This window comes from Triticum dicoccoides, chromosome 7A (genome assembly GCF_002162155.2).
Source record: "Triticum dicoccoides isolate Atlit2015 ecotype Zavitan chromosome 7A, WEW_v2.0, whole genome shotgun sequence".
In the NCBI taxonomy this organism is placed as follows: domain Eukaryota; kingdom Viridiplantae; phylum Streptophyta; class Magnoliopsida; order Poales; family Poaceae; genus Triticum; species Triticum dicoccoides.
The window spans coordinates 718981762-718982807 of NC_041392.1; positions in this window are offsets into that span (position 1 = coordinate 718981762).

Sequence of the window (1046 nt, forward strand, 5' to 3'; positions counted from 1 at the left end):
AGTGTTTTCAAATTTGAAAACTAATGGCACTAACAGAAATTTTATAATTTTTCTAAAACTAAAAGCAAAAAGAATAAAAATAAAGCAAAAAAACAAAAGAAAATAAATAATGCAGAAAACAAAACAAAAAAACTGGAAAAAAATAGCAACAATAAGTATTTTGTTGTAAGTAGAAACAAAATAAAATAAATAAAGCAACAAAGAAAACAAAAAAACAAAAAAAGTGTTTTCAAATTTGAAAACTAATGGCATTAACAAAAAGTTTATAATTTTTCTAAAACTAAAAGCATAAAGAATTAAAAAATAAAGCAAAAAACAAAAGAAAATAAATAAAGCAACAAAAAACAAAAAAAATGCCACCTACTGGGCCCCCATGGCCTGAATACGATTAGAAACCCATCCAAGGGCCAAGATTCAGGCCCGCAGGAGGCCTAGTAGGCCCACAGGCATAGCAGTGACAATTAGGCCCGTAAGCCTGCAATGGAGAGGAGCTCGAGAGGGGTGAGGCAGTGGGGCTTATAAACCATTGCGCACCCCTCTCAACTAGCGAGGTGGGACTAAACTTTTGACGCAGCAGCCGCACAAGGCCTTTGGTCCCGGTTGGTGGCACCAACTGGGACTAAAGGGGGGCATTGGTCACGGTTTGTGGGCCGCCGCTTCCCGCCCTTTGGGCTGCTGAAAAGAGGCCTTTGGTCTCGGTTGGTGGCCCCAACCGGGACTAAAGGTGGCATTAGTCCCGGTTGGTTTCACGAACCGGGACCAATGCTCTTGCTATATATACAACACTTAGCAGTTTCCGACCAAATCATCCACTTCTCCCCCGACGCCCCCTGCTCCTCCTCATCGCCGTCGCTGCCCGACGCCCCTGCTCCTCCTCGTCGCCATCGCCACCGACGCCGTCAGGCTGCTCGCCTTCGCCGTCGCTGCCGCCACCGACGCCGTCAGGCTGATCGCCTTCGCCGTCGCCGCCGCCCCCCTGTGAGCACAACCCCTCCCGTCCCGCGCCCCTGTCCTGCGCGGCTGCCGTGCGCCGCCCCTGCCCTACG